Consider the following 16,216-nt stretch of genomic DNA (forward strand, 5'->3'; position numbering starts at 1 on the left):
GGCAGAGCCAGGGGTAAGGGTTCTGCCACCTTCTGTTTCAGTGATGTCCTCTGTGGTCAGGAACTTAGCCTCTGACTCAGAGTAAGCACAATGTCCTTGTGAAGCCTGCAGAGTCCATGTGTTGCAGTCCAGCTTTCCTGCTCAGTACCTGCCATGCCCCTGCCACCCATTCATTCCCAAGTGTGCTATGGACGCTGCCTTGGGCCTGTGCACTTGCTGTTCCCTCTGCCCAGAACACTGTTCACCAGACCCTGCTGCCCACTCCCTCACGCCCCTGAGGTCCCTGCTCCAATGTCAACTTAACTTCCCTCTATTTCTCTCTACCACCTTTATCTTGCCTTTTTCCCTATTTTTTAGTGTATGTTAAATTTATCTGTCTGTTGTTAGTCTCTTCTGCTAGAAGTTTCTGAGTATATGAATCTGTAATTATTGCTGTATCTACAGAAGGCAGCACAGGGCTGGTGCATGATAAAGACAAGAGATAGGAAGAAAGATAAATAGATGAACACATCCAGCTGAATGTTCTTACTCTCTGGGACCTGCAGGATGACTTTGTAAACTTGCTTCCACATCCTGCTTGGCTCTGACCTCTCCTCCCTCTGGACTCCTACTTCTGGCCGTATTGGCCTTTCTACCTCATTCAATCCCATACTTTCTCTAGAAGTGGAGAAAATTTTGGATTCTAGTGTTGTTGGTTGGCCACCCAATATCCACTTCTCAGTATTTCTTAAAGGGATCCCAGTTCATCCAAATACTCATAATGCCACATGTGGAAGATGACCCCATTTTTCCCATGAGTTAATGGTGACTGGCCTATTATTGTGTAGTACTCCTACTGGTGATGGCTACTAGTTCAGAGGTGAGCACATGGCCTGTGCTTGCCCAATCAGATAGCAGGAAAGATTCAACCAACCTTGTCAAAGGGAGCCATTTCTGACCCTGGGCTGCTAGCTGTGGACAGGAAGCTGTGGTTCCTAATTACCACTGGCAGTTATAGTGAAGGAGATCTAACTTGGGGATGAAGTTGACACTGAGTCAAAAAGCACCTGAGCCCTTAATGACATCACTGAGCCTTGATCTTATGGTGCTAGAGTCCACTCTGCCTCTAGACTTTTCCCATACCACAGAATTGTTGAGGCCAGTTTCACCGGGAGTTTCCTGTGCCTAGTAACCCAAAGCATCTACTGGGGATGATTCTTTTTTAACATCCTTGCTAGTGATGTCCTCTTCATTACTGACCTCCCACACTTGTTTCTGTTGAGAACTGCTCCCCAGAGTGGGGCCCTTGGTCCCATCCCCTTATCCTCACCCCAAGGCACAGGCACTTGACTCATGCAGATGGCCTAAGGGGCCTTATAGGGGTAAATAGAGAAGGTAGGGAGACAGCCTCTTTCTTTATGAGAGAGGGTCTATAGAGAGAAAGCTGGCCTGAGAATGCTGCTCACACAGCCAGAAACCAAGCCAGGAGACAAAGCTGACACACACACATACACTCACACACTCACACACTGACTGATATGTATGAAACCCTAGGCCCAGCTCGGTCTGAAACCAAGTTGACTTTCTAATTTCATGATCAATAACATGCCTTTGACACTTAAGCTGTTTTGAGTTGAGTTTCTGTCACTCACCAATGACCTTCACAAAGCCCATCACAACCCAAGCAAGAAATGATCTGAAGCCTTCTACTGTGGCATTAATTTAATTCCCAGCCACCTTTTTCTGAGGTTGTTTTCTTTTTACATGTATGTGTTTTGTCTTTTCTACCAGATTGCAAGATTCCAAGTATACACTTTAACACTTGATTCTGTGGAAGCATCAGACAAATCTGCATATAGGTATATTTGTTCCCAAACTGCTGTCTGTAATAAATTATCAAAACCTAACCAACTGTACCACAGGGGATGGTTACATAAACTGTGATTCATGAAACGCTGTTAAAGGAGATTATATAAATCCACATTTAGTGATGAAGAAATACATGGCCAAATAAAAAGTGTTATAAAAGCATATGGGCTATCTCTTTTTTGTTAACTTGTCTAGGTTTATATGTGCATACACTCACTTACATAAGTATATTTGCATATGAGTTTGTAAGGTCATCTATCAAAATAGTAGCCATATTTCTCCTCATGATAAATCTGCCTGTATTTTAAAATCGCTATCCATATTTTCTAATTTTTCCACCCTGAATTCATATTCTTGTATAATTTTTGTAGGTGAATGGAGATCTTAGAGATAAAGGCTCTGTTTGATAGCTCACTTATCTCTCAGGAGCTGGGAGCCTTGGCATGCAGAGCAATCTTAAAAATAATTTGTATTGATTGATATATTCATAATCTGTACAAGATCATCTGCCTGGGGTTGTTTGTGATGTCAGTTTAAAAATAATTAATGCTGTGTTTTGTACCCTTGTGGATAAGCCAGAAAACACATTTCCAAATTAGAATGGACTCAAGTCCTCTTTTGCCTTATGGCTTGGCTGATCCAAAAATATACAGGTTTTAGCATTATCCTTGAAAGGACATCCAAATTCAGTAATTGAAACACAGAACTACACATCTGTGGATTAACCAAGACCTAAATAAGCTGTGTCACTGACACAATCAACTTTCTGAAATAGCCACTGTCTTGCAGGAGTCCATCAGCGATCTCACCAAGAATGTGCTCCCATATTAAGTATTGACCTTATTCTGGGGCTGGAACATCCATGGAACACTCCAGTGTCACTGCTCAGGTCTCGATGAGAAAGGGATGGATCTGCTATGCTCAGTACTTCCCACAGTGACATCTGGAGAAAGCCACACTCGTCACCCAGCCCAAGGCCACGAGAAGTGGGAACACTCACTGTCAATCAGATACTATTGACAAGGCACTGCTGCAGACCCTCAGAGGCCTGTAGAGCAGTGTGGCTCCTTGCCAGCTGCAGTGCCCCTCTTGGCATGAGAAGCCAGGCTGCCACAGTAGTTATGACACCCCACTGTAAATCTCTTTCCTTTTACTGGAAAACAGATTCCCGTTGGAAATGCAAACAAACAAGTTGTACAAACAAATGGAACAAAGGAACAAAACCAAGTACAAAGTCCAAATTTAAGATGGCCACAGGAAGTGTGGTATTGATGGCACTATCCGTGCAACTGTAACAGACATTTTGAAGAGTCAGGCACTTTCACACTTATTCCACCATTCCTGTTTCCAGAGGGTTGGTAATGTCACTGATGTTAATGATAATCATAATGTTGGCCATTCTTTATTGAGTCACTAATCCCAGGCTTGCTCTGGGTACTTTATGATTCTGTTGCTTAATTCTTCCAACTCCTGTGGGTCTCATCTCTCAGCTGACCCAGAGCATGGAGCAACTTGCCCAGGGACACATGACTGGGTGAGGGTGGGGCTTAGATTTGATCCCACGACTCTCCAGGCCTTGTCAAGAACATAGCTGTCTCTCCCCACCGGGTAATTTCTGACTCGCCACTCTACCACCGCACTCTTTCATCGTTAGCTCACCTACTGATGAGCCATCTCCTCTAATTGCGCAGAGGGATGGACAGTTTAGAATACCAGCCATCCACCTTTTGGGGTTGCTTTTCACAGCTGTTCATAGTCTACTATTATCATCATTTTTATAAGATGCACTGCAAAACACAAGATAGGTTTGAATTCTCAAAAATGCCTGAGATAGCCCAAATCCTGGGGTGGCCCACATATGCTGCATTTCTTCCCTAAACACCCTGGAATCCAGGCCCCACAGGCTTGGAGCAGACAAGCAAGCCATGATGGACCCATCCTGGTCACAAGGACTGAGTAGTGTCTACAGAAGAAAGGGGTTGGTTGGCACTTTAGCTCAGGTCTCATGACCACAGAGGGTTCTCCATGGAAACTCATCAGGGCCTCCCATGAGGGAATCTCTGCTTTGGCACAGACTATATGCAGCCCAGAGCAAGAGCCATGTTTTCAAGAAAGGGGTGGCCACAATATACTGTGAATATTTAAATAAAAAATACAGTTTTATAGTAAAAGACATTTTGTCATGAGTCCTCTGCAAAATGTTCTCCTTCACTTCAAACACACTTGTCCCATTGTTCTTGCCACTTCCTGAAGCACTTCTGGAAGTCCTCTTTTGTGAGTCTTTACTGGTTATAAACATGGTTAATGTTGCTACCAAGTGCAATCAAACAGGAAGGCAGGCTCATAAAAAACATGACACTGTCCTCATCTACCTTATTCACCAGATTTGACACCATGTGACTTCTGGCTCTTTCTCAAAGTCAAAATGACCATGAAAAGGAAATGTTTTGGGGACCAGGGATTTATCTCAGTGGTTCTGGAGCCTGGTTCACAAGTGCAAGGTCCCGAGTTCGATCTCCTGTACCAAACATTGAGGCAGCCACAACAGTGCAACTGAAGATACTCAGGAAAGAGGATTTCGAGAACTGCTCCAGAAAGTGTCAAGAATTGTGGGATAAGTATGTTCAAAGAGAGGGGGAGGATTTTGAGGGGGACTCATGGCAGTGTCTTTTACTGTAATACATACATTTTTGATCACACTTGCCTGCCCATGGACCTGGCCACCCTCCTCCTTAAGAACAGCAGCTGTGTCCACTGCACACCTAACCCACCTGTCCTGGGGCACTTGTACAGAATGACTTAGAGGAAGTGAGTGGGTTCCCAGGAAAGCAATGTTCATGGAGCTGCTGTTGTCAGCTCTGGCATCTAGCAAAAGAAGTGCTTCAGTAACAATGACTGGGCCCAAGCAGCTGCTGAAGGAGGTACAGCTTGGTGCCTCAGTGGGTGCTTAGGACTAGTGAAAGGTCTCACGTGAAGTCTGAGATGTGACACTTGTGAATTATGTGGCTTTGAGTGGCTTCCCCCACCTTAAGGAGCCCGCAGCGTGGACTGATCCCAGTGGTTTCTAGGCAGCTTTCAGGGCATGGGATGAGCACAAGCAGACAAGGGGGCTTTGGCACAGCAGCTCACACGGTCGTCATGGCAACACATGTCCCATGGGGACATGCCCAGGCTGGCCTGCTGGATGTAGAGATGTGTGGCACAGAGCCCAGCTGAAGTGACCAGAGATCAGGTGACCAGAAGCTGACCCTCCAACATGACCCAGCTCAAACCAGCCAAAGCCAGTCCAAGTTCAGCCATTCAGCTGGACCCAGAGACCCTACTGCTTCCTGTGGTTGTGAGACCATCTGCTACCCCATATCACTGTGGAAATATGTTGACTGTAGATATCAGAGGCAGCCCAAACAACAAAAGCATCACAGTGAAACTACAAAGAAGGGGCACTTCCAAGGGAGCCAGCTCGGAAAACTACCAGGCACGAAGAAAAGTAGACCTTCTTGTCTTCTCAGTTCCCCCTCCTACCTGCCTCAGGTAGGCACACCCAAGCCACCAAGACAAAGACCATTCTACTCCAAGACAGGCATGGCTTAGGGTTTGAAGAGTTCTTTACCTATTAACTCAACAATAATGTGTGGAGTTGACCTGAAGCTAGATGCACTGGTGGGGGCAAGGGTCTAGGACACTGTCCTTGGACAAAGGAGAGTGACTTGAGGTCCACTTTGGAGCACCCAAGATATGTGGCTCCCCTTAACCCAGGATGTGAAGATCCCTGGACAGAGTAATGTGATAGACGCTATCCATGAGCCATCCACTTTTTTTTTAAATCTTGAAGACACAACTCCACTGTTGTTCTAAGTAACATCACCTTCAGCTTTTGTAGACACCCTAGAACTAGTCCTGGCCATGTGACACAGTGTTAGCCAATGAGAATAAAGTACAGATCCAACTAAAATTCATCCTTTCCCTCTACCTTGTTGTGATGTATGGAATGGCAGCAGCCAATGTATGATCAGAAGACAACAAGCAAGAGGACACATATCCACATCTATGGGTGACCAAGACCCAAGGACATAGTTCTCCAGGTAAACTAATACTGAAACCATCTCCCTCTGGACTTCGTATTATGTGAAGAAAGGAACTCCCTATTTTTTCAGTCTCCATTAGTTGAGATTTCCACTTACAGCCCTCTGTCTTTCTAACCAAGACAGGACACAGAAGATGATACTCTCGTGGGCAGAGGTAGTGAGAAAGGTCAAAGAAGGCTTCCTAGAAGAGGTGGCTATTGAACTGAGATTCAGAAAGGTAAATACAGTCCCATCACACAATGTGAAAGGTTGATTGGAACTAATAAAACTAGAGAACTTTAGTTATGGGGATTAAACTAAAAAAGACCCAAGGTAACAAGAAATCACAGTGTTCTGTGACTTAATGGAGGAGAACAGACTGGCCTGAAAGCCAATACTCATAAGTGCTCCTGAATTGTGTGGGCAAGTGCATGTCAGCAGCACCAATGAAGTCCCAGTGTTTTATGTGGCATCTATAGTCAGCAGTTTTCACAGATAATCTCCTTTTACTACATCATTGGCCCTGCTGACTCCATCTTCCACTCCCAGGAAGGGAAGCAATTTCTGGACAGGGGCTGCAGGACTTGGGGCTGGGAGGGGAGAGCTCTAATCTCCTAGAGGATGGGATCTCAATCACACCATGTCTTTTTCACAGTTTCAAGAAACTGTATGATTAAGATTGGAGCTGGGCGTGGGGGCACACACCTATAACCACAGCACTCAGGATGCTGAGGCAGTAGAATCATGAGTTCAAGGCCAGCCTGGCTACATAGTGAGGTCAAGGCCAGCCTGATCTGCACTGTAAGACCCTGTCTCAAAAAAAAAAGAAAAGATTGGAAAATAAACTTTTTAAAGCATTGTTTAAAAAGTATTTTTTTAAAAAGCCTTTTCTCCCATTACAGGCTCTGGGTCTTACAGCCCTGGGAGGTGTGAGTGGAACTGAGCAGGGAGCCTCATGGTTCTCCTTCTGGGTCTCTGTCACTGAAGAGAATCACAGGACCAGGGTTTCTGAAACAGAGGACTGAGAGGGGCGCAGGGAAGAGGAATGCAGCCAATGGCCATCAGTGTCCCCTGTCCCACCGTATTCTTCAGGTCTTATTAATTTCTGGCTCCTCCAACTTTCTGATGTCAGACTCTTCTCAACAGGAAGTGCTGGGGCATTAACCCTGGGTGGGCTCCCTCCACCCAGAACTGCAGAGATCCGCAGGCCAGTGCCAGCTCCCTGGCTTTCTGGGTGGGGAGGCCACAGTGTTCTGCTGGATTCACTTCATGCACAAGCCCAGGGTTCTACCCACTGTGCATGCACCTTTTGCTGGCAGCTCCTTTCCCCAGTTACCTCCTATACCCAGTGATGTTTCCTTCCACCTCCTGAGTAACATCACCTACAAGTCCTTATCTCAGAGCCCGCTTCTATAAGAGCTCAAGACAATATAAGAGAGAAATGAGCAGAGGAAGAGATGGGCCACTCTAAACAAGCGGCCTTCTTAAGTCTAGGGGACCCTGTCCTGAGTTCCAGCCATGGTCACTGGAAGGTTGGATTGTGAAGGTCTTTGGGGTCACTGCCAACTGAAAATGTTGGTCCTGCAGGGGCTTGAGTTTAAAGGAAAGGAGTCCATGTGAGGGCACCTGCTCTGTGAGCACGAATTCTTTCCTTATTTTATTTAATGGGGTTTCACATTGCTCAGGTGTGGGCTGGGATGTGGCTCTGTGATAAATTCCTGACACATTCGAGGCCCAGGCTTCAATCCCCAGCACCACCAAAACAACAGAACAGATGCCCAGCTGCATCCATGGCTGTCCAGAGTTCTTGGAGCTACCATGTCGGGAGTCGCCGTTTGGAGCCTTGGGAATGAGAGATCTGCCATCCCTGGAAGACAGGTGGAAGAAGAAGCTTCCAGATCCCCTCACATCCTCTTCCCCTCCACTCTCCTGACTCCCAAAGCCTGCCACACATTGTCCACTTCCTGCATGCCTGGCTCCTGTGTCTATGAGGTCATTCCCTTCACCCAGGCGGATGACAGCTCCAACTCCCTTTGTAACCAATGGAGGGAGTCTGGGAACCATGGATCTGCAGTGGCCACAGGTCTCCCCTATGGGCCAGTGCCTCCTCCTCTATCTGCCCTCATGGCCTGCAGGAGGAAACTCTTGGTGTTACCCAGCCTCACAAGTGGGGATAGAGGCACAGGATGTTCAGGACCTGGGCTCAGGCCACTCCGGTGACAGAGGTGGGGTTTGAGTCCAGGTGAGCCACCTCCCCAGCCAGGCCCAGGGCAGCTCAGGAGGGAACTGTCACTGTCTGCTTGAGACTTTAGCTCCCCTGCTGTGGAGACCTTCATCCTGCAGACCGGCTCTCAGGGTGGGTCCAGCAGCTCCCAGCATCCCCGCTGGTTAGAAAGAACTGAGCAGCTTGATGATTTGGAGGGGATAAAATTACATTTTTGTTCCCAACAAGTTTTTTTATTATTAATTAATTAATTCATTGATTGACATAATATTTGTACATATGTATTGCTATAGTGGTGTTCTGGTTTTATTTCTTTTCTTTCTTTCCTTCTTTCCCTCCCTTCCTCCCTTCCTTCCTTCCTTTCTTCCTTCATTCTTTCCTTTCATCCTTTCTTTTGTGCTGGGAATGGAACCCAGGGTCTCCCACATGCTAGGCAAATGCTCTACCACTGAGTTACAGCCCCACTCAGCCCCAACATGATGCATGTATATATTGGGTAAGGATCCCCTGAGGATAATTAGCATATTCATCACCTTAAACTTTTACATTCAAAGTCCTCTCTTCTAATTTTTTCTTTTTTTTGTATTGGGGATGGAACTCAGGACCTTGTACTTGTGAGGCAGGCAACCTTTTAATTATTTTGAGATATACTATGTACTTGTACTATGCACCTCTGTTAGCTATAGTCGCCCCATTGTGCCATTGTTATCAATAACTTGTAACTAGAGTTCAGCTCCTGTCCTCTATAAACACAGGCAAGAAGCCATTGCATATTGGCAAGATCTGGGGCAGTGTTCTCCATCAAAACCACAGATCTTTGCACTGTCATTCATACTACTAAACTTCACACTACTAAACTTCAAAAGTAGGTACTTGTGAGACCTGACACCAGATCTCTTATCTACTGTGTAAACAAAAGATCATATATGTCACTATGTCACTATGCATAAAATGTCCACTGGATCACTGGGAAATGCATCCAGATGGAGACCCCAGCACCACTTCCAGAAGTCCTAACTGGCACATCTGGGAGGGGCCTAGGATCTGCATTCCTAACACTACCAGGGGCTCTCATGTAGAGCATCCAAGGAACCTACTGGGAAGGCCTCTGTATGTTCTCTATAGAACTCCTCCAGTGGACAAGTCCAAAATAGAGGAGAAGGACTCACTCCCCAAAGTGTCCAGGAAGCAAAGAGAAACAATTCAAAAGAGTTCAACCAAAGATAATTTTTCTAACTGCAGAGGATAATGAAGGGCTGATTTGCAGTATGGCTTGGGGAATCAAGGCAGGTTGTCAAGGCATCTAGAATTTCCCACCAGTGGAGAGCTGTTACTTTCTTTAGGCCTGAGGCACAAGAAGCAGGAGCAGAATTGTCATAGCATTGACTGGGGAGGGGGCTTCTCAGCAGGTCTGCAATCACAGGAGACAGGAAGCAGGGCCAGGAGGGAGCAGGAAGAACCAACCTTCCTCTCCTCTTGCCTTCTTCCCTCCTGTCCTGCCTCCCATTGGGTGAGCTGGGAAGCCAGAGGCACAGACACAGGAGCCCTGACCTTGGAGGCTAGTGTTCCCATGCAAAGTAGGACAGAGAAGAGGGAGAAGGCAAAGGAGATAGCAGGGAAGACCACCAAGACATCAGGGTGGAAAGAACAGAGAAGGGAGGTGGAGGGACAGAAGGCTCCAGGAGTGGAAGGATGAGGAAGGACACAAATCTATCTCAGGTCTAATTTGGCAATGCATTCATGAAGACAGGAGTCCTTTATCACTTCTTTGTCCCCAACACCTTCCCAGCTCACTGCAGGGAAGAGGAATAAACTCCCTGCTGCTGAAAGAGTGAGTCATACCTGAACTTCAGGAGCCTCCCACAGAGGGACTCTGCACCCCGACATTCTGAGTTGGGCTACAGGATCTCCATTTTACAGGTGAGTAGACTGAAGTTTGAGGGAGCAGCAAGCATACCCTCTGCAGAGTCACCATCCATCCAATTCTGTGCCTTACAACCTCAAAGGCTTTGATTGTAACCACATGGCCCCACTCCTGGCAGACTCTAGGCTAGAAGTTGGGGAATTCTCTTCTGCCCAGCAGCTGTTCCATCCACCCATTTAAGAGGATATTGTTTAATGAGAAAGGGCATCATTCCTTAGGTGACATGAGGCCATCCAAGAAGAAGGGCACCTGCTTTCCAGGAGCCACTGTGGTTAGATGCCCCAAAACTGACCCTCAGGTGAGAATCACATGCAATGGAAGGCCAATGAGGTAGCAAGGAAGGTAGGACAAAAGGGAAGAAATGAAGGAGCAGAGTGAGGCCAGGTGATGCCTCAGCCTGGGCTGGAGCATCCAGAAAAACTGGATGTCAACCCTGCTTGTGTGACTCCATCCAAGCCAGATAAGAACCTGTCTTGAGGAAAAGGAGCTGGGTTTTCCCACTACTTCACCAGCTGGTCATTGGCTATGGGCCACCTCAGAAAATGCATATTCCCAGCACTTTTCACTCTCAGTGCATATTGGAGAAATGGTTTCAGCAGCTCAGTAGAGTTCTTTGAAGGTCACTAGTGTGATCCATTGGCAGCGAAGCACACCAGAGTGGTTGGATAGACATGCAAACCAGCAAAGATGATTCATAGGGTCTGATGGAGCACCGGCATATCTGCTGGACAGGTAACCAGAGTGGGTACTGTTAACACTATGGCAGAGTAAGTGACGGATGAGCACAGTGAGGTGACTGGAGTCACCAACACACCACGTCCGGGAAGATGAACAGGAATTAAGCCGAGTCAGGGAAGAATGGGGAATGGAGCAGCATGAATAAAAGCATGGTGTCATGAATGAACATGGTTTGTGCTGAAAACTACAAATACTCGCTGTTGCTGGAGTGTACGTTGTGATTGAGGAAGCAGGGATAGATGAGGCTAGGGGGACAGGCCATATGCAGTTTGGGCAGAGTCTTGTATGCCATGCAGAGCTATTGAAATGCACAAGTCCAGGCTGTCTTGAACAGAAGTCTCTGTTGGTTCCACTGGGTGAACTTTAGGATAATGATGACGGTGTTGGTGATGTTGGTGGTAATGGTGATGGTGGTGACTGTGATGGTGGTGATAGCAATGGTTTCATGTGATGATGATGATGGTGATGATGATAGTGATTGTGATATGATGATGATGATGAAGATAACAAAGATAACCATGGTGATGCTGCTGCTGGTATTTGTTGAACATTGATCATGGGTTTATACCTCCTAAAACTTAATCCTCTTAACTACATCATGAGGTAAGCACTCCTGTTATCTTTACTTTTCTGACATGGAAACTTAGGCAGAGATAACACATGCCCGAAGGGACAGAGCCAGTAAATGGCACAAGCTGCACTTCAGCTCTGCTTGTATCTCCATCCAATTGAGAGCTCATGGTTCTAACCCTAATTTTCTTTCATAGCAAGAAAGGAGGAGTGGCTCATGATGGCCCTGGCTTTAGATGTCTCATGACCTCACCTGCTTCCCTAGGTTTGCTCTTCCCTTTTTTCCTCTCTCACTTCATGGTGACTCTTCTTCTTTTCCCCTCATTGTAAACCCAGCTGGCATAGTCCAGAAGTTCTGCAAATTCTGTATAACAACTGGAGATGGCTTGTTTACCAGCACTGAGGGCTTCTGGTTCGTTTCAGGTTCTTTGGATAAAATGAGGACAATGACTTCTACTGTGAGAAAGTGTTGTACAAATCGGAGGAGCTAACTTTCCTGGAGGACTTTAATGTTTCAAAAACTCACTCTGCAAAAAGGCAGGACTCTCTGGTTCAAACCTAGGGAAGGGCCTGCCTCCTACCCTTCTGTAGGAACTGGAGCCTTTCCAAGGAAGGCCACAGCAGTCTCGGGATTTTCATGGCACAATGAGTGAGAAGGCTACTGTGCAACACAGTCCCTTTGAAAGATACCAGGCTAGTTAAAGACATTAAGATGTTTGCATCTTTGCCTTCCTGTCATTTTCTTGTTATTCTCTCTGCAAACAACCTTGGGAGCTGATGGGCACTACAGCTGCCAGGTAACATCAAACAGTAGAAGTGAAGCCAGGCATGGCCAGCAGCCAAGAGCAGGACTGGCCTGAGAGTCGTGCACACAAAGCAGGCTCATAATCAGGAGCCTCTTCAAACCCGTATTCTCTAAATATTTACTCAACACTTATTCTGTGGAGGAAAGAGGATGAAACAAATCTTCTATTAATAAAAAAGTGTATACAGAAATAAAAGGTTCTTAGTAATTCATTTCTGTGCACACAAACATAGCATTCTGAAAAACATTCTGCAAATTTATCGCCATTTTTCTGTTACTCTCAAGTTTCTTTTGTACTCTTCTGAAGTAGACAGCTTTTGACTAATGAATTTACAGTTTTAATATTTAGACAGTAAAACATTTTATTTAACATTGGCAAATAGTAGATGCTGTTCAATTTTAAAATTTCAGCTGGACAGAACATATATTAAAATATATATACTAGAAATTGCTGGGTCATACCAAATAGCAGGAAGATTTTTGTTTTGTTTTATTTTTATTTTTTGGTACCAGGGATTGAACTTGGGACCTTGCGCTTTTGAGGCAGGTGGCGGAAGCATCGAGCTACATCCCTGGCCCCTTATTTGTTTTATTTTTGAGACAGTGTTTCGCTATATAGCCTAGGCTAGCCCTGTACTCATGATCCTCCTGCCTCAGCCTTTTGAGTGCTGGGATTACAGGTGTATGTCACCACACCCAGCTCAGGACGATGCTGATGCTTCTCATTTCTACTTCAGGTGTCTTTTTGCTCCCGGTGGAGAGGATCACTCTGTGTTCAATCACGGAAGGATTTGTGTCATGTAGAAACTCAGGCTAAGTGGCATCATTGTTCTGGTTTGTTATAGTGATGGTTGGGTGGCCTAGCAGATTGGAGCCCTGACTCTAGCATGGCAGCAGTTGGAAGCCATGGCAACCTCCTCAGGTTGGGACAATATCCTTAACTGTGTGTCTCTAATGCACGCTACAGACAGGACCAAACTAGTCCCCAACACATGCTCCTGGAGTAGTGGGGGATTCATGTTAGTGGTAACAGGCTACATGGATCCTCCTGGTGATGAAAGTCAGGGCCTAACCAGCTGAATGGCTGTGAGCAGGGGTCCAGTCTGGGGCTCTCTGTAAATGAATAAAGTTAACATGCTTCTGTGAGGTTTCAACTTTGACTTTCGTTTTCTCACTTAAGATCTAGTACAGCTAACCAAGCCAGACCAAAGCTTCCTATTATAGCACTTCCGAATTCACACTTCAATGACAATCCATTGAAATAATTACCAGATGATTACTACGGACTTTTAATGAAGAGATTCAACACTCTTGTCAGACAATTAACTTGGCTTGGCTCATGGGCTCTTTCTCCTCTGGATGATGTAGACTGGCTGGAAACTCAGGGTTAACCCAGGGAAATGGCAGTGGAAATGACTCTTGGTCTTGGTGTGTCCTCTTTGTGACCTGATCACCTGGTGTGTGCCCTTAAAAATCAATCGGAGCTCGAGAAAGGTGCTGTCAAACTGTGCTATGAAAAATCCTCTCTGCATTTTTTTTTTTTTCCGTACTGGGGATCGAACTCAGGACCTTGCATTTGCGAGGCAGGTGGTAGAACCACTGAACTAAATCCCTGGCCCCCCTCTCTGCTTTTATAGGAACAATGTGAGATGCTCTCCTGGTTAATGGGGAAGGAGCAACTCTTGCTGGAGTTTGTAGATGTTGACACCAACATTAGGAGCTGGGACTGGAAGGAGTGAAATGTAATCATGCTTTGAGGTCCCTCCCCCAGGGCTCAGAGAAAGCAAGAAATGGAGTTGTAAATAAGCTGAGCAGCCATCTAAAGGTGTGCTGGGCTAGAACATACTAAGAACCAAAAGAAGGGCATCCTTTGAGTATGTAAGGGGCTGGAAAACAGTGGCATCTTTGAGTTTGTGCAATTCTCTCTTGCACCTTATAAAACAGGACTGGGAGAAATTTGCTATCTGATCATGCAGTTCTTCCCCACTGTGAATACAGCAGCAGAGGCAATGAGGTAGCCTTATTTTGAAGCAGGAATCAGGTAACCTGGGTTCATAACTCAGCTTGGGGAGGCAGGGGAACAGTTAAACCTCAGTAAGTCTTTAGTTATTGTTTTGTCTGCAAATTGGAAAAATAATAATATTTACTTCATATGGTTGTTTTGAAACTAATGCTTGCAAAATTCTTGCCACATAGCTAAAATGGTGTATTCAGTAATTGCTAGATAGCATAATTGTTGGTGGGAGGGTCATTATTATTTTAATCAATTTGTTAGAAAAGTAGAACCAACTGGATAGAAATGGACTTAGTGAAGTGTTCATACTCTCTTCTTTACCAAATCACAAGAAAAGGTCAGCAGGCTTATTTCTCTCTGACTATCTTCAGAGATCACTTCCATAGAAGCAGATACATAGGAATGGTTTGCCAGACAAAGAGCTTGGTTTCCTTTTCTCCCTTTGCCTCATACAAGTTGTTGCCCATCCAGAGAAATCCAATTCAAGCTTCACATTCCAATAAACACATGACTTTAGATACCCCAGTGGTCAATGGGATGGCCAACTCAATGGTAAATTCAACCCACCCCTGGATTCAATGTTAATTACAACTGAAAAGCAGCTGCTGTCTACATCTGGGCCATCTGTTCCACATCTGTGGGACATTTCCTCAGTGGAGAAGACAGAGCTATGGCCAATTGGCTTTTGCTGCAAGAAAGACTGGACTTGTGCATATAAGAAACTGTCTTATTATTTGTCATGATAAGATTTCCTTTGATTTACAGAACCAGAAAAACACTAGGTCAGATATCCAAGCAAGGAAAAGTCAGTGGAAATACCTCACAAAGGTAGACTGCTGTTAGAGTGCAAAATGTTCCTACTGTGATTAAAAAGACATCTGAATACAACTTATCGGCTGGTTTGTAAGACACCCCCCACCCTCATGTGCCACAATACACATAATTCCAACCATCAAGCGGCCTGAATGGAGAGACTGCTTGATTAGATTCTATTACTCATTACATTACTATCTTTTTAGGAATGGACAAAGGAATAATTTCCCCTTCACTTAAAAAAAACAAAGTCAACTAACTGAACAGAGGACTGAACATCATGGTTCCTGTAGGAAATGTCAGTGTGTCACTAGGGTCTGATCAGATGGAGACTTTAAATCTGCTGGTATCAGCCAATAAAGGACACATTGCTTAACAGACAACAAAGGTGCCTCTTCTCAGTTACATTTTCTCAGCATATTTGCATCAGGTAGAGACAGATGCCTTTGACAGTGGATCTAATAGGAGATACTGTTGACTACGGTGATCTAGGGTTTTAAAACAACAATGCATATTAAGTAGAACAGATGTACACCTCAGCCCAAATCTGACAATGGACAGCTGAAGACAGCCTCCCACCTCCTCTGTGGCTCCTTGCTTTTGGCCTGAGGTCCCAGCAGTACTAGCAATGTTCCTCAGCCCCCACACAGAGCAGTCTGAACATGCTCAGGGCTTAACAACCCAGGGACAACTGTCCACAAAATAGCAGAAGTAGGAGTCAGTGAAGCAATAACCTACCTTCTCAGCCCCTACTGGGACAATTCCAAGTTGTGATCTACACTGTTCTCCAAGAATCCACAGTGGGACTGAGTCCAGTTGCCCATATTGTTAACCAGATCTCTAATTCCCTCCTTTTTGGTTTTTTCCCATTTGTCCTATTTTCTTTACTCTCTCACTTCTGATTCCTGGGAAAAACCTCAAATAAGCTACCTACACTTGGTGGTGTGGGGGAGCCAGGCTTGCATCAGATCATGCACCCAATTATTAAATTGTTAGGAGTTTTACAATTCAGTTGATGTAACTTTGATAGCTTAAAATTGGCCACGTTTTGAGTATTTATATCCTAGAAATTTACAAATATAACAAATCAGAGCTTTTGTTTACTTGCTTTTTTGGGAGAACCAGTTAAGTATTTCCAAGCACACATACCATTGTCTTCATCCAAGTCCTTTAACTTTGGGAACACCCAAAGTAAGTGTGAGTAGCAAGTGCCCTA

The 16,216-nt window shown here is 45.3% G+C and overlaps 1 protein-coding gene across 3 annotated transcripts in view; it reads right to left on the bottom strand.

Annotated features, from left to right (window-relative positions):
• The window catches only part of Slc24a3 (solute carrier family 24 member 3), a 487,613-nt gene that overhangs the window by 123,228 nt on the left and 348,169 nt on the right, over positions 1 to 16,216 (bottom strand). The gene's annotated exons all lie outside the window — the stretch shown is intronic.

The sequence above is a fragment of the Heterocephalus glaber genome, unplaced genomic scaffold (genome assembly GCF_053883595.1).
Source record: "Heterocephalus glaber isolate CG9 unplaced genomic scaffold, H.glaber_assembly_v1.0 deba00001532, whole genome shotgun sequence".
In the NCBI taxonomy this organism is placed as follows: Eukaryota; Metazoa; Chordata; class Mammalia; order Rodentia; family Bathyergidae; genus Heterocephalus; species Heterocephalus glaber.